The 19,823-nt window shown below is 52.5% G+C and overlaps 1 protein-coding gene across 2 annotated transcripts in view; it reads right to left on the bottom strand.

The window, feature by feature from the left end:
• The window catches only part of LOC111943692 (uncharacterized), an 80,233-nt gene that overhangs the window by 11,810 nt on the left and 48,600 nt on the right, over positions 1–19,823 (bottom strand). The window contains exons 13-23 of one of the 2 annotated variants that reach the window (XM_086853507.1): positions 13,901–14,060; positions 13,029–13,321; positions 6,630–6,677; positions 6,260–6,492; positions 5,651–5,804; positions 4,021–4,214; positions 2,539–2,667; positions 2,106–2,360; positions 1,365–1,499; positions 945–1,090; positions 216–496 (exon numbers count right to left, since the gene is read on the bottom strand). The gene's annotated coding sequence lies outside the window, so the exon portion shown is untranslated. Of the gene's footprint in view, positions 1–215; positions 497–944; positions 1,091–1,364; positions 1,500–2,105; positions 2,361–2,538; positions 2,668–4,020; positions 4,215–5,650; positions 5,805–6,259; positions 6,493–6,629; positions 6,678–9,068; positions 9,515–13,028; positions 13,322–13,900; positions 14,061–19,823 lie in introns of those variants that run through there. The other variant, XM_086853508.1, reaches the window with a different exon arrangement.

The raw sequence follows: 19,823 nt of genomic DNA, 5'->3' as shown, positions 1-19,823 counted from the left end.
AAGAGCTTCCCCAAAAGCCTTTGTCTTCAGAAAAACTCCAACTGAAGGCTTAAAATATTAGAGAATGAACACAACATACAGATAATGAGATGTGTCTTCATGGAGAGTTCAGAATCTGCCACTTAGGAAATGCTGCCAGAGCCCCAGGTAGGTGCAAAGATGGCAAAGAGGGAATGCATTCACCACATTGCAGAGTCCCACAGGCTTTCATTTACCTGTCTCTTTCCCTCTCTAGGACATTCATGGAAGCCTGCAATTCAAAATTTTCCAGTGCCACTTCTTTGCATTCACTCCATTCCCTCTCCAGTTTCTGCAGCTTCACTTGGAGCTCCTTCTTCTGATGTTCTGCCTCCTCCATCCTCTTCTGGATGTGTTCAGCCTCCAATTGCTTCTGCCTTGACTGTGCCTAGCCCTCGCTCACATCTTGCTGGGCTCTCTGGACTGTGCTTTCCAGGAATTCTCCGAAGGCTGCCAGCTGAGATGTCAACTCTTCCACCTCCAGTCAAACAGAACAAAGCAGTCAGAGGCGACAGCCACAGCCTGCCTCTGTCAGCCACAGTAGAGGCACTTAGGAATGAGAAAGGAAAACTTTCTCCCTGTCCTGGGACCGGCAGATTCCCAATAGAGATGGACAACTTAAGGTTAAATCTCTAAGTGGCCCACCTGAAAAAGCACCTCCCAAACCAAGGCTAGCAAGAAGAGGCCAGCAGGAGTCCATGCTGATGGTTGCTGGCCAACAGCCCAGAGGACTGGCCCAGCTGTCCAGGGGGCAGCAGCTGAGATTCAGCAGAGCACTGAGTGTCCTTCAGAGCAGCTGCCATGGAGCCCCCACAGCATGAGGCAGCCCCAGGGATCACCCCATCAGCTGCTGCTCTGCCATGGAAAAGCAAGAAGGCCACAGAGTCCTCCCTGGCTGACTGCAGTGCCACTGCTGTTTCACTCACCTGCTTTTGTAGAGCATCCCTCTGCTCAAGGAGGACATTCATCTCCTCTCTCTGATGCCCTGAAGTTCTTCCTTGTGCCTCCTCTGCACTGCCAGCATTTCATTGTGAGCTTCCTGCAGCTCAGCTTGCAGCTTTGCCTTGATGGTCTGGCTACAAAATGCAGTGACTTCCTGGGACCTGCCCTCAGGCTCAGATTTTTGCACTTGCTGTCTCCAAATCCCATTCCTTCAGCCACTTCTTGTGGCTTCTCGACCCAGCTCTGCTTGCACTGCAAGCCCTCCTTCCTGTGGCTGAGCTCTGGAGCTTACCAGGCTCTGTGCTCCCACAGCCTGAGGCAGCCCTTGCCTCCTCACTCCCAGGAGCTGCCTTTTGTGCCCTTGTTCCTGCCCTGCACTCCATTCCCTGCCTACTCAGACTTACCTGTCCCTTCTCTTGCTGCTCTTTCACCTCCTGCCTGAGCTGCTGGACCTGCTGGCACGCTTGGCTGAGCTGTCCCCGAGTTTGGAGCAGTGTCTCTGTTAAAGCCCTCTTCTCATTCTGCTCTTCCTGCAGCACCTGCACAGAAGCAAAGAGCAGAGGGTTTCACACTTGCCTGCAACATCTGTGTGGCAAGAGGCAAAGACGGATGGGCTCACGCGCCCTCAGAGCACTTGGCTGCTGCTCCCCTGGGCCACTGTCTGCCCCGGGGAGCCACAGCTGCCCAGGAAGTGACTTAAAACACAGCCCAGAAGACATCTCTGGGTTCCTCTTCAGAAATACTCCAGATGAGTCGTTAAATAGATTTTTCTCATCCTTGTCAGCATTTCTGCTTCACACTCCCTGTGCCCACAAAAGTCCTACAATCTCACTTTGGCACTGAACACCTACCAGCACACACCAGAAGGGGAGTGGTAAGAGAACAGTGAAGAAACTCTGAGGTATGTCTTAGAAAAACAGAACACAAGAGCAGCACAAAAATCTCAACTTAAAGCTGATGTTTCTGCCTGGCTTCCTGTGAGAGGGCTCATTCCTGGTCCCAAAGACAGACCCGGTCACCTTTCACCTGCCCAAATTCAATGGAGAGGACATGGAGGACATGCTCCACACAGCCCCCATAGCCTGCTATCTCCACAGCTCCAGCCTTGCAAAAAATCACACCAGTTCTCCCTTCAGAACCATTACCTGTCGCTTGGCTTTTTCAAATCTAATTTGTTCATCTTGTTAGACCTGCAGGGTGGCAACTTTCTGCCTCAGCTCAAGCAGCACCTTCTCGTGTTCCTGCTCTCTCTTTGCCTTCTCTTCTTGCCATTGTTCCAGCACCTCAGCACGGTGCCTTTCACGTTCACTTGCCTGAGGAGGGGAGGTTTCTGCATTCCAGAAACAATGTCCTGACAGCTCTCTCTGCTTCCAGCTCTCGTTGCAGGAATTTCACTTGTCCTGCAAACATCACCAACAGCAGGAGTCAGAGCCTTTACTGACTTTACTGACCTCAGGCCCTTTCAGTGCCTCCAGCCCCACCACTCCTCAGAAGCCCTGTGGACAAAGGTGGCTTTACAGGGTGCTTAGCTTTTCTCGGCAGGGGCGGCACCACAAACAAAGCACACGAGGTCCTCACCTTCTACCACTGCCTTGGCCTGCGTGACTCTGAGCACTTGAGCCTCCAGATGGTTCCTGCTCATCTCCAGCTGAGATATCTGCTGCTGAGCAGCAGACAGGCTGGATTCCAGGCTCTCCTTTTGCTGACCTACAAATTGCAAATACAGAGAGACATGAGCTGCTTGCTCCTGACACCCACAGCTGGTTATTCCAGGACAACGAGGCTCAAGATCCCCACACATCACTATGGAAAATGGGTCACATGGAAACTCGTCCAGAGAAGGCACTTTTGTGCCATTTCCATAGCAAAGCAGGGCCCTCTGAGGGAGTGCCCTGGCCTTCCTTATGGCCTGGCACAGCACACACAGCCCAGCCCAACTTGACCTCAACAGCCAAAGCTTCACTTGCTGTTCCTGACCTATGACACTGGGGAGCTGTGCCCAGACAGGATGGGCTGACGAGCAAAGTCTCAGCCTCTGCTCACAGCCCTTCTGTCATCAGCACTTGCAAGCTGCTCTGCAGGGGGACAGAACAGACTCTTGCTCTGGCTGACTCCTGACTTTTTAATGCTCTTGAAAATGGACATAAAGTTACATCATCTTCCAGACACCATGTATTTAAGAGACTTCAGAACTACTTGGCATGATGCAGTAAAATCTCATGGTCATGGCAGCACTTGTAAAAAATACCAACACCCTTTTGTCTGAACAAAAACTACCTGAATGCAGAGACTGCTGTTTAAACTCTTGCAAGGTCAAGGAGTAGGCTTGCCACCTTTATTTTAGTATTGTTGGCTAAACAGGCAGTAGCCCAATTGGCTTGTCCTTCTTTACAGAGTGAGAGGGACTGTGTAAATGGACTTTGATTGGCTTGGCAGGTGGATGCCCATCAACAATTAGCAAGAATCCCCAGAGGTCATTGAGGATTCCAAAGGGCTTTCCCTGCTGCTCTCTAACCAGCTCTAGCGCCTGGCCCACACTTCTCAAGAGCGGGCTTGGAAGCAGAAAGCTTCAAGACTTTCAGCAGGAGCCTCTGGCTTCACCCACAATGGCAGCAAGCAACAAGGGAAAACATACAGGACTTCCCCTTCTAGAACAAAACACTCCCAATGTCCCCAGGTAAGAGCTTGGAATGCTCAAGATGGAGCTTCAGTTCTGAAGATCAAGATCATGTCAAGCTACTTGGTAAGGAACGAGGGATGTTCAGTGAACCAGGGATGCTCACAAAAAGGAACCAAATGCAAGAGAAACTTGAGGTTTCACTCAACCTCTGCATGCTTTAACTACTACTCAATTCAGGGCTGGGTGGCTTGCTTTTGACTTCCCACAGGAATGTGCTTGGCAGCACAAACAGGAGCCCAAGGCTCATGAGAGCTTTATTGGCTTTAGACGTCAGAAAAATAACCTTCACATTGTGGCATATTTCTCGTTTTTTGGAGACATTTCCATTTTCTTTCCATGGAATGTAAAAACATCTGAAAGGCTCTGCTCCCTGCCATTACCTGGTCTCTGCCAGCTGCTTGCAAAGCTCTTGTCGGTGCCGTTCCATGTTATCCATTCCTCCCTTAAGGGCAGCCTTCTCCTGGCCCAGCAGCTCCTTCTCTCTGCGCACCTGGGCCAGTGCGTGCCCTTGGCCAGTGGATTGCTGGCGCAGCTGCTCCAGAGCCCTGCTCAATGACTCTTGCTCCTGGGAAACCTAGAAACAGGACAAGGTACAGCTTGAGCCCTTCCTCAGGAGCCCTGTGCAGAGCCAGCCAGTGCCACCTCGCAGGCAGCCAGAGGACAAGGAGCACCTGTGCTCTGGCCTCCAAGGTTCACAGCACTGCCCTATGCAGCTCTGATACCCTGGGCTGCAAAAGCCTCTGCCACTGTTACCTTGGAGCTGCTGTGTCAGGCTCTGCTGCCTTGCCTGGGACTTGACAGCTCCTTGCCAACAAACATCCCTACTCCAAACTCCATGTTGTCACCCAAAAACACTGCATCTTCCTCAAATGACACTTGGCAAACAAAATTTCTATCAGGATCTTTTTCAGCCCTGGATATTTTCAGGAAGGTTGGGGAAAGCAATTTTGCTCCCTGAAGGAAGGGAAAATACACAGGACTGCCTCTTCTAGAACAAAACCCCCATCAAAGTGTCACCTCTCCACATGTTCAGAGCAGCTCTCTGCAACGAGGGGATGCTTGGCGGGGAAATGGCTCTTGTGGTGAGCAGACATTTAGTGACTGATGGAAGTCTGGCTGATGTGGCCAATGCAGATGTCTTGGTGCAGCAATTCACACCAACAATACCACTGACTTGTCTTACACAAAGAAGGTGTCTAATGGCCCTTGCTGCTATTCAAGCCAGATGACCAAACCGTGTTTTTGAGCTCTTTTCTCCAAAAGCAAAATCTCTGCTGTGTATTTGCCAAACCTACCACATACCCCAGAACGGAGACTGTCTGAGAGGGACCATCAGAAACAAACCCTTCTCTTGCAGCTATCCTGTAACGCCCAATCCAAACCTCTCCTGGCACAGCTTGGAGCCGTTTCCTCGTGTCCTGGCCCTTGCTCCCTGGGAGCAGAGCCCAACCCTCAGCTGCTGCACCTTCCTGTCACAGGAAGCTGTAGAGAGCAAGAAGGTGCCCCCTGAGCCTCCTTTTCTCCAGGCTGAGCCCCGCCAGCCCCCTCAGCTGCTCCTTGTCAAACCTGTGCTCCAGACCCTTCCCCAGCTCCATTCCCTGTTTTAGAGGCTCTGTGGCTGCCCAAAGCAACAAATTTTGTAGAAGCATGCAACACATTGCTGACAAACACCCATATCCCTGGCTAAAAAATGCGTGTGCCATCTTGAGGCAGCTGTCCACAGCAGTGTCCCTGTCTTCTTCTGCCAGAAACAGCATCTGGGCTGATCTGGCTGGCACAACTCCCACTCCCACAGGTGCTGCCTAGCAATGAGGTGTCCAGAGCCATGGTGACATCATCCCTCCTTTACTCCAGCAGATCCCTCTGAAGCTGCAATTCCTCCAGTGTCTGCCTCTTGACTTCCAGCTCGCTCTGCAATGAGGGGTCTTCTCCCTCCAGTGCAGCCTCCACTGTACAAGAAGGGCCAAGACAAGTATTCAAGGGAAAGCCAGTCTCATTTCCAAAACCAACCTCCATCCTGTCCTGCTGCTGGGCCTTTTCCACCTGGGGTGACGTTTCCTTCTGCTGCTCGGTGTTCCTTTGACGCAGCCACAAGGCTCCTGGCTCTGGGATTCCCATGCATTGCTGCAGCTTTTCCCTGGACTTCTCAACGTTTTTGCAGCAACTGCAGAGACAAGGCTCAGTCAGAAGAACAAAGAGGCCTCAAGAGTCACCAATCCCATTTCCAGCACTCCAGGCTGGAGCAGGGGGCAGTGGGCTAAGGAAGACCTTGCTCTTTCCCTCCCAAGGAAATCCTCCAGAGGCAAAGGGAAAGGAAGGCAGGATTTTGCCTTCCTTCAGTGAGAAGCAGTGGCTGGGCAGAGGCACGCAAAGAACAGAATTCAGGGAAGCGGTATGGTGAGAAGAAGGAGTCTTCTATTCCAACATGGCTGTGCATCTCCCACACAGCCTTAGGAGTCACAGTAGAGCATGAAAAACCCTGACAGGACGATGCTCAAGAGCCACACATGGTAGGGCAGGTGATTTCTTCACCCAGGAACCTCTGAACTCCCAGACCTGGAAGCAGATTGCATCTGGAATGCAAGAGGAGGAGGAGGAGGAGGAGGAGGAAATGCTCACCCTCTGATTTCTTCTATCAGATCCTCCATCTGCTGATAGCGGCTTGTGACTGTTTGGGTTTACTCGTCCATTTGACCAATACGTTCCTGCAAGCGCCCACAATTCCCTGAGACTTCCCAAAGCAATGCAAAGGGATCCTGTTTATCCGTGGATGTCAGAGTTGAGAGGATGCTGCCAGGATTGTCAGTGCAGACGATGGAATGGGCCATGCTGTCACTGTCGTCTGTCAGTGCCTGAAAGCCCACATCCAGCTGTTAGTCAGGCATTCTCTTCCTATTCCAAAGGACCACTGAGATGCCTCTTCTGATCCCACAAGAACCACTGTCCATTCAGTTTCAAAATCCCAGCCAGCTCAGCACAGTTTACTCACCTCAGGGGCTCGGGAAGATTGTCCCTGGTGAGAAAGACCTCGAGCTCCCTGGAAGAGCACAGGGAAGAGCACACTCAGACTTCCCTGGGCATCCTATGCCAGGGCCCCAGCACCCTGACAGGGCAGAATTCCCTGCAAATATCCCATCCATCCCTGCCCTGTCTCAGTGGGAAGCCATTTTCCCTCGTCCTGTCCTTGCAGGCCCCTGCCTTAAGTCGCTGTCCAGCTCTCTTGCAGGCCCTTCCTTCATGCATTGATAGGGGCTCTAAGATCACCCTGGAACCTTCTCCACCTGGACAACCCCAACTCTTGCCTCCTTTGCCTTTGGCACAGGTGCTCCAGCCCTTGGAGCATCTTCCTGTTATCCCCATGGCCTCCCCTAGGCCACTGGGGATCATCTCAGAAATGTCTGAGAGAAACCCCGGTTTGCCTCTGGGAAGCGCTGAGGCTGCACTGTAAATTAGGCTGAGGGGAAGGCGATGACCCTTGTTTGTGCCCATGGCCCCTCCCGTTGGACAAGGATGGAGGAGGAGATGTGGCTGTGCTCTGGGATGGCCAGGTGCCCCCCATTCCCTCCCAGGCCTGTCCCCACAGCAAGCACCAAAGCTGCTGGAGCTCTGGAACAGCAACTGTTAAACCCTTGCTATTCCCAGAGGGAAGCCTTCCCTGAGGCACAGCCCAGGCCCACCCAGGCCCCTGCAGGGCTTGGCACAAGGAGAGCAGTGGCTTTCTCACTCACCCGTCGCGTGTCCATCCGCTCCTTGGCACAAACAGTGTCCAAAGTGCAGTGTCCAAAGGCCCTTGGCCTTCGCAGGGTTTAACCCCAGTGTCCAAAGGCCCTTGGCCTTTGCCGGGTCCTAACCCAAATATTCAAACGTTCTTGGCCTTTGCAGGGTCACTAGCACACGATCAAAGTGCTGTTGGCCGTCGCAAGGTCCAAGCCCAAGCTGGGCAGCTGGGCAGGGACCTGGCTCATAACATGAGTTCCAAGTTGCTGCTCCAGGCAGCACCAGTTTTAAGGCTCAGCATTCTCAAGACCCACATGCTCTTCTGGGATGTGATTAGTTCCTGAGTCACAGGAATTCTCCTGTCTTCCCTGACTGTCCTAGTTTAGGGCAAATTAGGAAGGAAAACTCTAAATGGGGATTTCCACAGGGAAATGCGCCTCCCTACCAACTGGTTCAGGAAAAGGAAAAAAAGAAAAAAAAAAAAATTCCTCGGAGAGAAGTGGAAAAAGCTGTTTGTTTAACAGAAATTGAATAATATTAAATAATAAAACCTCTTGCCGTTCGATGGGACGGCAAATCTAGGAAGAAAAAGTCTTTTTCATGTGGTGTAGCTCGGCTCGCTCAGGTTCTTATCAGTCCCTCCGGCGCTGGAAAGTGCCGAGGCCCAGGCCCCGGTGGGCCACAGGCGTTAGCTCCCTGGGTTTGGCTGGGTGTTCAGTCCAGAGCAGGCTTGCACAGATCCAAGAAAATTGGAAAAAAACCAAATGTCCAGGGAACTCCTCTGCCTCAGCTAGCTAAAACTAACTAAAAGCCAGAGAGAAGCTCTGTCCCGCTGTCTGTCTGTGCTGCCGACACCACAGTCCAGAAGCGGGATGTGTGGGAGTGATGTTTTTCCTTAACACACTGCGCGCTTCTTCTTCCCCCTCTCTTGCTCTCAAAGCCAGTCTTAAAGGTGCACAACTTAATATATAACATAAACCAGACGATTTGGGATACCAGTATCATAAAGTCACCCCAGGACACTGACCAAGGGGAGATGTAAGAACAATCCTAAAAAGGTTCTTGGTGTTTATAAATATTCATCTAAAGTAAAGCTTTGCCTTTAGGACAGCCACCTGAGGAGGAAAAATGGTGTTTCAGGGACTTTTCAAATTCCTACACAGAAATGCCTAGAGCTGCAGTGTTTAAGGCTCATTGTTGTAGTATGTTTATTCAGTTCTGTTAAAATTGTTAGTATTTCGTCTGTTTGATATGTTCCTGGTTGTCTCCCATTTACTGCTTTGGTTGGTTCCATTTGTCTGTTATGTAAACCCCTCCCAGTTTTTCTGAATGTTCCCCGTCAATCACCTTTACCCTGCCCCAGCTCCCCATCCATCCCTGTAAACCCCACCTCTCCTTCCAGCTCCTTCCATGTATGTCATCCCTTCCTCAAAACACTATTGGTTGTTATGTTGTATTCCCGCCTTCTTTGTATCCCCATTGGTCCCTGGTATTGTAACCTCCTCCCCTTACCCCTCCCTCCGCGAGCTCCCATTGGACCCTGGGCACTGTGGAGCCAGCCCAGAGCTCCGGGGCGGCCAAGAGCAGCGTCAGCTCATAAAATGGATTAAGAATCCTGAGACAGCCCCAAGTGCATGTTTTTCCTGCTCTGCTCTCTGTTTGCGAATATATCACTAGGTCTTCTAGGCAGAAGAAAAATCCTGCTGCTTACATCAAAGATTCCTCACTAGGAACAGACCTTCAAGAACCAAATGGGTCTGCTTGGAAGAGTTTTGGCAGGTGTTTTTTGCCCTCATCTTTGATAGTGTTTGTCTGTGTCCTAGGGAGGATTTCTGTGCCCCAGTTGACAGGAACTGCCTTCTGAGCAGGGCAGAAATCCTCTGTGCACAAGAGCTGCACCTGCCTTCTCCAGGGCCTGTCTCTCCAGAGACTGATGGCCCAAGGATGTCCCTGCCAAGTTAAGATTCAGAGACTGATGCAGCTTCAAGTCTCTGCTTCCACAAGAGCAGCTTTGGGCTCCTTGAGCACAGCTGCAAAGGAGCAGGACAGCTCCTGGTGAAGGTCTGACAGCTCCTGGCTGGTCCTTGAACAGCTCTCAATGTAGTTCTGCTGGTGGTGCTGTCGGTCTCGGGCCAGCTGTGACTGCAGCAGGGACACCTGAAAGAGGCACAAGGCCCGGCTCAGACAAGCCCACGCTGGCAGCAGCATCCACAGCCCCACGGTACCAGCTGTCAGGGCAGACACAGCCTCCAACTGCAGCCCTCACCAACACTCTGCCCTCGGGGAAGGGGAAAGGAACAGGCTCCCAGACTGGCCCTGAACAGAGATCAGATGATCAACAAGTCCAGTCCACGGCTGCCAAACCCTTCCCACGTACATCCCTCAGCCCCCACAGGTCTAGCAGAGCGAGTTCCAACAGCAGTGAGGAACCCAACTCTCATTTCCAAAGGACACATTTGGGCCACTGACCCCTTGCTCCACAGGCTGTGCATCAGCAGGAGGGCTACTGCTGCTCCCCTGAGCTGCTGGAGCTTCTTTCAGAAGTTGACCTCTTTTGCTGCTCGGACTTGGAGACACTGAACGTAAAGGACTCTGGGGGGAACACTCTCCTAAAAGTTCTGATTCTTCTTCCTTCACGTTCCACCTGCACATTGGATGGGAGAAAGGTCACAGAAACCTGTCAGCAAACATGGAGCAAAAGAACCTCTGGACATCAATGCAAGATCTCTGCTCTGAGAGCCTGAATTGCACCAGACAACACGGGGGGCAAAAAGTTCTCGCTGGGGGCTGCGCAAGAGAGGCCAGGGTGTGTCCAGGGACACGGGGCCAGGGACACGGGGACAGTGCAGTGAAGGCACCTTTGAGAAAGTCATGGGCTGCCGCAAGAGACAGAACAAACAAAAGGCTGTGCCTGCAGCAGGGACAGGGAGAGGCAAGGAAACAAGCAGGGCACTGCAAAGCACTGCCTGGGCAAACGTGCTGTGCTCCAGAGGAGCCTGAGGCTCCGTGGAGGCACAGAAAGCCCATTTTACGTGCTCAAAAGTTCTCCTGGGCTCAGTGGTTCATTCAGGCATCATCTGCTGATGCAAGCGGTTGCTGAGGTTCCAGCCTGCTCTGTGAGACAAGTAACAGCTGCTCCTCTTGTGCTCCAACAGCCTGCTGGGGATTCAGAGGGGAGATGATTGCCTTATTTCAAACACCACAAGAGCTGTCCCTCAGAAATCTCCATCTTGGCAAGCATCCTCGAGGCACCAGCAGTGCAGCTGCTGCTGCTCACATCTCTTGGTACAAAACTCTGCTGGGTTTAGTCCATCGCCCTGCTCACCTGCTCCATTCCCTCCCACACCAAATCCAAATCCCCACGTGTTGCCATGATCTTGTGTGAGCACAGGAGAAGCAGCTCCCCATGCCCAGCATTTGGCCTGCAGCTGATCTGAACAGCAAACTCCAGAGCTGTAGCAGTCATTCTGGGCATGCCAGGAAACAATCTGCCAGTCAATGGTCTCTGGCTGGGGCCAGGCAGACAGACAAGGCTGCCTGCCGCAGCTTGGGCTGCTTTGGCCAAGCAGGCCTGGACTCACAGGGATATAGAGTCCCACTTCTTTATGGGAAATATCACTGGAATCCTTCAGGGACATTGGAGTGGACTGAAGGTCAGTGCCTGTGCCTACCTGGAGATGAGACTGGCCCATGCAGTTGTCAGGAGATTTTCTCTGCAGGATTACAAAGTTTTTCTTCAGAGTCCCTTTGGCCATTTCGCTCTTCCTCAGTGCAGCACTCAGGAGTTGAGCATTCTCTGTCCCTTTGATTTCTTCTCTTCCTCTCTTCTTCAAGGCAGCAGCAGTCCCGTGGTCCAACTCTTCTTGCATGTCTTCCCTCTCCACTTCCAATTCCTGGGTTATCTTCTTCCCTCTTTGGATGTCAGGTGCACCCATGTCCTTTTCCAGGTCTCTCAGCTGCTGGTGGTACAATACCCGTTCATGCTGCCAAAACAGGGAGAAGAAGACTCACTCATTGCCTCCCTTGGTTTGCTTCTCATACCAGATCTGGAATCCTGCTGCAGGGGCAGGCACGTGCTGCCCCCCTCTCTCTCTGCCTCTCGGGCTGCTGCAGACCTTGGCTGGGCCCCCCTTGACGCTGCCTCTTTCCCAGCTCGCTCAGCCCATCCCAGCTTCCTTTCTGCCCATCCCCGACCTCTGGCAGCTCCACTCCCGTGTTCCTTTGGGCACGAGCTGCCAGAACTGCAGCCAGGATTTCAAGTCAATGCTAAGCAGGATTTAGGCAGTGCCATGAGGATGTGCTCTCCATCAGGAAGGAGGAGCAAACACCCTCAGCATTTCATTCCAAGGCCTTGGGGCAACAGGAGTGGTTTTCCAACACTCCTGTGTAAAGTTTCCATGGCAGCATCCCCGAGAGCCCCACCGCCCTCTCTTGCAGCACCAATGGCCAGATCAGTCATTCCCTGCTGCCACTCAGGACGAGTTCTCCCCTTGCAGGCACACGTCCTGATCTTCATCAGCACCTGGATTTCCTCTCTCCCCACTGCCTGCTCTCACACGGCCAAGGCCAAACACCTTTCAATTAACAGCAACCTAGGTCTTCTCATCCCTCCTGCCAGCTCCAGATATTTAGAAATCTGAACATGGATTTGGACACCAGAAATTGCCCAAACCATGCAATGTCAATGGAGACAGTGTGGACATGGAGAACTAAAGCTTCCAGGGCACAGAACTCCAGCATGGAGGAAAATCAGCAGCCTCAGTGCTAACTGGCTTTGACATGGCTACAACATCATTTCCTCCTTGTTCAGAAGAATGCAATTAGGAAAGTTAAACTGGAAAAAGGTGCTCCTTAGAACTGGTAACACAAGGTGCAAACATAGCTAGGAAATGGCCCTTTGTGGCATCTGCCATTCTCACCAGCACATCCTGCCTTTCCTTCTCCTGGCTCTCCAGTTTCCTCTGCAGTGATGCCACCTCCTGACGAACAGTCACAGCCTCTTCCTTCAAGGCAGTTTCTAGAGAGGTCTTCTGCTCTTCTGCCCTCCATATTGCTGCAGGAGGGAAGGGGAAAGAGAAGGGAGAAAGCAAAGCAAAGTAAACTGATGGGCACCCTGCAGAGACAACAGCACTGTCTTCTCTGCCTGCTTTGGTTTGCCAGGCCTTAAGCCCACAAGAGCTTCCAAAAGTGAGAGAAATGAAGGAAACTTCCAGGCAGAGAAAAAAGCAGGAATGGCAGGGGCAAGGTTCAGAGGAATAGCAAAGTGTGTTTGCTCTTGGCCTTGTGCTGAGTGAGCAATCCAAGAGAGACAAAGCAGCAGGGATGCCTGTGCAGCCCTGCTCCAGAGAGGCCAATAGCCTGGAGGCTTTGACAGGGCCTGAAATTTGGGGGAATTGAGCTGAGGCATCCAGCTTCAGCTGCTTAGCACAGACACAGCACCTGAAAGGCACCAGCTGTGTATGGGATCAGCCACAGCAGAGCCAGTTGGCACCACCAGCCACAGCATCATCCTTGAGATAAACTTTGACTGGCGCCTGGATGGATAAGTCTCGTGCTGGTTGTTTTTCCTGTCTGCCATCTCTGGGCAAAGGCCTTTACCTCTGCATGGGATCAGAGATCCCCACTGGTGGAACAGGACGGGGCAATGGATGGGAGAGAAGTTGTCCCTTGCTGAGTTTCCTCCAACAGTGTCTGCAGCTCCTGATTGCAGGCCTTGATTTGGTTGTTGTCAGCCTGAGCCATCCTCAGCTCCATCTCCATGGCCTCACAGTGTGTGGCCATGGCCTCTGCTCTTTCCTCAGAGCTTTGGAGCCTCAGACGCAGCTCAGACATCTCAACCTGCAGCACATGCACAGCGTCCCTCAAGCTCTGTTCTCCTGCTCGGGACTTTTCCAGCTCCTGCAGCAGCTCCTTCTCTTGAGTGTCCTGCTGAGCTGCCTTCTCTGTCACTGCATCCTGCAGGGCCTGGATCTGGAAGATGGATGCAGAGAGCCTCAGGGACTGGGCTGCTCCTGAGGCAGCAGAGCGGGCAGTAGGGAGAGCATTGAAGGAGAAATGACTTCAGGTAGAAATACACCAGAAACAGAAGGTGCAGAACCAGGAATCCAGTAGAGACAAAGGTAGAGAAAACAGGGGAAGGGAGGCAAGGGGCACCCTTGAGGCTGCAGCTCTGAACACGGGCTGAACTGGCTGTGGTGGAAGTGCCCTGCCCAGCCTGCCATAGCCACGTCTGTGTCCTCACATTGCTCAGTGCCTGGCACAGGCACCAATCCTGTCAGGGACAGCACTGCTAACAGAGGGACAGAGAAGCTCCAGAGGAGTGTGCTGCTGCTTCTGCTCCCAGATTTCCTGCTGGGACCCAGGAAAGAATGGGGGAAAACTTTGGCAGCAGACACCAGATCCAGCCTTGGCCTGAGGGTGCAGCAGCAGCAGCAGGCCTGGGAAGAACATGTGGATGCTGCTGGGAGGGGAAAGAGGTTGGGACTAGCATGCCAAAGGTGGTGTTGTGTGTCCCTGGAGAAGAGGATGGAGTGCCCAGCTTACCTGGGTGTTGAGCTGCTGCAGTTGTCCTGCACAAATTGAAGAGAGTTGTTCGGCCTGCTGAAGAGCAGAATGAAACTGAGACAGCTGATTGTTCAGCACCTGGTTCCTTTGTTCCAGCATTCTGAGATCCATGCTCTTTTCCTCCAGAGACAGAATCAGCCTAGATAGGAAGCATGCAACTCATTACTATATGCGATCACATTTTATAAATTCTTAAGATTTGCTCCACCTCGGAGAAAACTGCTCTGTCCGATGAGGCTCTGCAAACTGATGCTGCCTGGTGCAGGAACTTGGAACTCATGAGCTGGGTCCCTGCCCAGCTGCCCAGCAGGGTTGTGTGGACATGGGGGAGGCAGGGCTGGTGCCTGGGCCAGCAGGGAGCAGGGATGAGGCGAGAGCCGGGGAGGGCCTCTCCAACAGTCCCTGCAATGTTGGGACTCAGACCGTGGCAACCGTCAACAGTCCATGAAATGTTGGGGATTGCACCCTGGAAACAATCAACAGCTCTTGGCTATTTGGGTTTGGACCATGGAGCTGTCAACAGCTTGTGACCATTGGGGCTTGGACCTTGCAACAGCCAACAGCACTTTGATCGTGTTTGATTGCTATTGACCCAGCAAAGGCCAAGAAGCTTTGGAGATTGGGGTTTGGACCCTGCAAAGGCCAAGGGCCTTTAGATACTGGGGTTTGGACCCTGCAAAGTCAAACTCCATTGGACACTGAGGTTTAGACTTTGCAAATGCCAAAGCCCTTTAGGCACTGAGAGTTAAACCCTGAGAAGGCCAAGGGTGTTTGAACATAAAGGGTTAAACCCTGCGAAGGCCAAGGGCCTTTGGACACTGCACTTTGGACACTGTTTGTGCCAAGGAGCGGATGGACACGCGACGGGTGAGTGAGAAAGCCACTGCTCTCCTTGTGCCAAGCCCTGCAGGGGCCTGGGTGGGCCTGGGCTGTGCCTCAGGGAAGGCTTCCCTCTGGGAATAGCAAGGGTTTAACAGTTGCTGTTCCAGAGCTCCAGCAGCTTTGGTGCCTGCTGTGGGGACAGGCCTGGGAGGGAATGGGGGGCACCTGGCCATCCCAGAGCACAGCCACATCTCCTCCTCCATCCTTGTCCAACGGGAGGGGCCATGGGCACAAACAAGGGTCATCGCCTTCCCCTCAGCCTAATTTACAGTGCAGCCTCAGCGCTTCCCAGAGGCAAACCGGGGTTTCTCTCAGACATTTCTGAGATGATCCCCAGTGGCCTAGGGGAGGCCACGGGGATAACAGGAAGATGCTCCAAGGGCTGGAGCACCTGTGCCAAGGGCAAAGGAGGCAAGAGTTGGGGTTGTCCAGGTGGGAGAAGGTTCCAGGGTGATCTTAGAGCCCCTATCAATGCATGAAGGAAGGGCCTGCAAGAGAGCTGGACAGCGACTTAAGGCAGGGGCCTGCAAGGACAGGATGAGGGAAAATGGCTTCCCACTGAGACAGGGCAGGGATGGATGGGCTATTTGCAGGGAATTCTGCCCTGTCAGGGTGCTGGGGACCTGGGGCCCTGGCATAGGATGCCCAGGGAAGCTGTGGCTGCCACTGGATCCCTGGGAGTGTTCAAGGCCAGGTTGGATGGGTCTCTGGGCAACTCCTGTTTTGGTGTCCTTAGAAATGATGAGACACATTCCAGCATGTTTGTTTGTGCTGCTGTCAAACTAGTGGGCTGAAAATATTCCCAAGGAGGGGAGGAAGAGCTCAGCTGGAATTGCTGCGCTCTGGGACAGGCTGGGAAGCACTTAGATGTGACTGGGCAGGCATGCAGTCTGAGTGTGCTCTTCCCTGTGCTCTTCCAGGGAGCTCGAGGTCTTTCTCACCAGGGACAATCCTCCCGAGCCCCTGAGGTGAGTAAACTGTGCTGAGCTGGCTGGGATTTTGAAACTGAATGGACAGTGGTTCTTGTGGGATCAGAAGAGGCATCTCAGTGGTCCTTTGGAATAGGAAGAGAATGCCTGACTAACAGCTGGATGTGGGCTTTCAGGCACTGACAGACGACAGTGACAGCATGGCCCATTCCATCGTCTGCACTGACAATCCTGGCAGCATCCTCTCAACTCTGACATCCACGGATAAACAGGATCCCTTTGCATTGCTTTGGGAAGTCTCAGGGAATTGTGGGCACTTGCAGGAACATATTGGTCAAATGGATGAGGAAACTCAAACAGTCACAAGCGGCTATCAGCAGATGGAGGATCTGATAGAAGAAATCGGAGGGTGAACATTTCCTCCTCCTCCTCCTCCTCCTCCTCTTGCATTCCAGATGCAATCTGCTTCCAGGTCTGGGAGTTCAGAGGTTCCTGGGTGAAGAAATCACCTGCCCTACCTTGAGCATCGTCCTGTCAGAGTTTTTCATGCTCTACTGTGACTCCTAAGGCTGTGTGGGAGATGCACAGCCATGTTGGAATAGAAGACTCCTTCTTCTCACCATACTGCTTCCCTGAATTCTGTTCTTTGCGTGCCTCTGCCCAGCCACTGCTTCTCACTGAAGGAAGGCAAAATCCTGCCTTCCTTTCCCTTTGCCTCTGGAGGATTTCCTTGGGAGGGAAAGAGCAAGGTCTTCCTTAGCCCACTGCCCCCTGCTCCAGCCTGGAGTGCTGGAAATGGGATTGGTGACTCTTGAGGCCTCTTTGTTCTTCTGACTGAGCCTTGTCTCTGCAGTTGCTGTGAAAACATTGAGAAGTCCAGGGAAAAGCTGCAGCAATGCATGGGAATCCCAGAGCCAGGAGCCTTGTGGCTGCGTCAAAGGAACACCGAGCAGCAGAAGGAAACGTCACCCCAGGTGGAAAAGGCCCAGCAGCAGGACAGGATGGAGGTTGGTTTTTGAAATGAGACTGGCTTTCCCTTGAAAACTTGTCTTGGCCCTTCTTGTACAGTGGAGGCTGCACTGGAGGGAGAAGACCCCTCATTGCAGAGCGAGCTGGAAGTCAAGAGGCAGACACTGGAGGAATTGCAGCTTCAGAGGGATCTGCTGGAGCAAAGGAGGGATGATGTCACCATGGCTCTGGACACCTCATTGCTAGGCAGCACCTGTGGGAGTGGGAGTTGTGCCAGCCAGATCAGCCCAGATGCTGTTTCTGGCAGAAGAAGACAGGGACACTGCTGTGGACAGCTGCCTCAAAATGGCACACACCATCATTGAGGAAGGGCTCAAGGTGTATCTTGTCCTGTTTCCAGGTTTCCAAGGAGCAAGAGTCATCGAGCAGGGCCCTGGAGCAGCTGCGCCAGCAATCCTCTGGCCAAGGGCAACCACTGGCCCAGGTGCACAGAGAGAAGGAGCTGCTGGGCCAGGAGAAGGCTGCCTTTAAGGGACGACTGGCAGCTATGGAGCAGCAGAGGCAAGAGCTTTGCAAGCAGATGGCAGAGACCAGGTAAAGGCAGGGAGCAGAGCCTTTCAGGTGTTTTTACATTCCACGGACATAAAATGGTAGTGTCTCAAAAAAATAAAAAGTCACAATATGAAGGTTATTTTTCTGACATCTAAAGCCAACAAAGCTCTCGTCAGCTTTGGGCTCCTGTTTGTGCTGCCAAGCACATTCCTGTGGGAAGTCAAAAGCAAGCCACCCAGCCCTGAATTGAGTAGTAGTTAAAGCATGCAGAGGTTGAGTGAAACCTCATGTTTCTCTTAGGTTTGGTTCCTTATGCTGGGCATTGAACATCCCTCGTTTGTTACCAAGTAGCTTGACATGATCTTGATCTTCAGAACTGAAGCTCCATCTTGAGCATTCCAGGCTCTTACCTGGGGATGTTGGGAGTAGTGCGCTGCGATTCTGGGTGAAGCCAGAGGCTCCTGCTGAAAGTCTTGAGGCTTTCTAATTCCAAGCCTACTCTTGAGAAGTGTGGGCCAGGTGCTAGGGCTGGTTAGAAAGCAGCAGGGAAAGCCCTTTGGAATCCTCAACGACCTCTGGGGATTCTTTCTAATTGTTGATGGGCATCCACCTGCCAAGCCAATCAAAGTCCATTTACACAGTCCCTCTCACTCTGTAAAGAAGGACAAGCCAATTGGGCTACTGCCTGTTTAGCCAACAATACTAAAATAATGGTGGCAAGCCTACTCCTTGACCTTGCAAGAGTTTAAACAGCAGTCTCTGCATTTAGGGTGTTGGTATTTTTTACAAGTGCTGCCATGACCATGAGATTTTTCTGCATCGTGCCAAGTAGTTCTGAAGTCTCTTAAATACACGGTGTCTGGAAAATGATGTACCTTTATGTCCATTTTCAAGAGTATTAAAATGTCAGGAGTTGGGCAGGACAAGAGTCTGTCCTGTCCCCCTGCAGAGCAGCTTGCAAGTGCTGATGACAGAAGGGCTGTGAGCAGAGGCTGAGACTTTGCTCGTCAGCCCATCCTGTCCGGGCACAGCTCCCCAGTGTCATAGGTCAGGAACAGCAAGTGAAGCTTTGGCTGTTGAGGTCAAGTTGGGCTGGGCTGTGTGTGCTGTGCCAGGCCATAAGGAAGGCCAGGGCACTCCCTCAGAGGGCCCTGCTTTGCTATGGAAATGGCACAAAAGTGCCTTCTCTGAAAGAGTTTCCATGTGATCCATTTTCCCTACTGATGTGTGGGGATCTTGAGCCTCGTTGTCCTGGAATAACCAGCTGTGGGTGTCAGGAGCAAGCAGCTCATGTCTCTCTGTATTTGCAATTTGTAGGTCAGCAAAAGGAGAGCCTGGAATCCAGCCTGTCTGCTGCTCAGCAGCAGATATCTCAGCTGGAGATGAGCAGGAACCATGTGGAGGCTCAAGTGCTCAGAGTCACGCAGGCCAAGGCAGTGGTAGAAGGTGAGGACCTCGTGTGCTTTGTTTGTGGTGCCGCCCCTGCCGAGAAAAGCTAAGCACCCTGTAAAGCCACCTCTGTCCACAGGGCTTCTGAGGAGTGGTGGGGCTGGAGGTCCTGAAAGGGCCTGAGGTCAGTAAAGTCAGCAAAGACTCTGACTCCTGCTGTTGGTGATGTTTGCAGGACAAGTGAAATTCCTGCAACAAGAGCTGGAAGCAGAGGGAGCTCTCAGGAGAAAGGAACTGGAAGAGACAGCTCAGCAGCTCATGCAGGCAGAAAAGCAGAGTCAAGAAATGCTCAGGCTTCCAGGAACCACAAAGCAAAGGGAAATAAACAAGCTCCTGCAAGACCTGGTAGGGGACAATATGCTTCTGAATTCAGGCTGGTGCTGGGACAGTAAATGCAGCCATGGCTCCAGTGAGGGTGTAAGAGGAGTTCCAGAGCAGGTTGGGCAGTGCCCACCCAAAGTGTGACAGCCCAGGGCAGGATCATCCCTGAGTCCCTCCTACCACGGAGCAGATGCCATCATGCAGCAGATGCCAACATGGAGCAGATGCCAACATGGAGCAGATGCCATCAGTGCCGCTGGCTGCAGGAGCGGGAACTTGGGTCCTTTCTTGCTGTGCTTCCATGATTGACACAGGGATTAGGTTTGGGCTGGAAGCCAATGGAACAGGCCCCTGGTCCTTCAGTGCTTGTGGCTGGGGCATCAGGGAGGGGAAGGTGACACCTCCTTTTGTGAGTGCTTGGGCTCAATGCTTGTGAAGGTTTTCCCAACAGAAATGATTCCATGAGGCTGTGATTCTTGCAGCTGCTGAGCCTCCTCTTAAATTCCCAGACAGGACATGGTTTCTGGAGTGCAGAAAGCCAGTGCTGTTGTCTTTTCAAGCTGGGGTTTGTGGGATGGATGAAGCTTCACATTTTTCAGCAGGGAGCTTCCCTGCAACTTCATCTTGAAAATTTTTCTCCCCTCTTCAAAAAACCTTTTTTGAAGAAAGACACCATGCAGAGTTACAAGAGATGGCTCCCACTCTCCTTGCACTGCCATGACGAGAACCAGCGCGTGGTTGACGTGAGGACTCGGCAGCTGCCGTGGCTCCCTGGCAGGGCGCTCGCCTGCCTCCTGCTC

This window comes from Cyanistes caeruleus, chromosome 16 (assembly GCF_971803275.1).
Source record: "Cyanistes caeruleus chromosome 16, bCyaCae1.hap1.1, whole genome shotgun sequence".
In the NCBI taxonomy this organism is placed as follows: Eukaryota; Metazoa; Chordata; class Aves; order Passeriformes; family Paridae; genus Cyanistes; species Cyanistes caeruleus.
Note: the sequence above shows the minus strand (reverse complement) of the source record. Positions and strands in the feature narration are given on the sequence as shown.